Source organism: Arachis ipaensis, chromosome B04 (genome assembly GCF_000816755.2).
Source record: "Arachis ipaensis cultivar K30076 chromosome B04, Araip1.1, whole genome shotgun sequence".
NCBI lineage: Eukaryota > Viridiplantae > Streptophyta > Magnoliopsida > Fabales > Fabaceae > Arachis > Arachis ipaensis.
The window spans coordinates 118,009,510-118,009,808 of record NC_029788.2 but is presented as its reverse complement, the minus strand read 5'-3'; the positions used below and the strand labels follow the sequence as shown (position 1 = coordinate 118,009,808).

The following is a 299-nucleotide window of genomic DNA, read 5'->3' as shown; positions in this document are numbered from 1 at the left end:
TAGAGGATAGAGGATGAGATTGCAGACTCAGTATTTATGCAGGTAAACTGATTTGTTATGTCAGCTTCTTACTTGATCCTTTTTCTTAATTAGTATGATATTTAAGTCAATCTATAGATATGAGTTTGATTTCACTTGTTTTGCTTTTTATTTTGAATAATTGAAATGGGGTTCAGATTTGGTCTTTGAATCAACCGTGTTTATAGTCTGGTCAGCACAGTGTTCTTTTGTTCTTTCTTACATTTTCAGTTTCCTGAATTCTTTGTTACAGACTTACATTCCTAAGACGCTAGATGATG

General features: G+C 32.4%; 1 protein-coding gene across 1 annotated transcript in view; it reads left to right on the top strand.

Moving 5' to 3' along the window:
* The window catches only part of LOC107634976 (serine/threonine-protein kinase rio1), a 6,459-nt gene that overhangs the window by 4,166 nt on the left and 1,994 nt on the right, over positions 1–299 (top strand). The gene's annotated exons all lie outside the window — the stretch shown is intronic.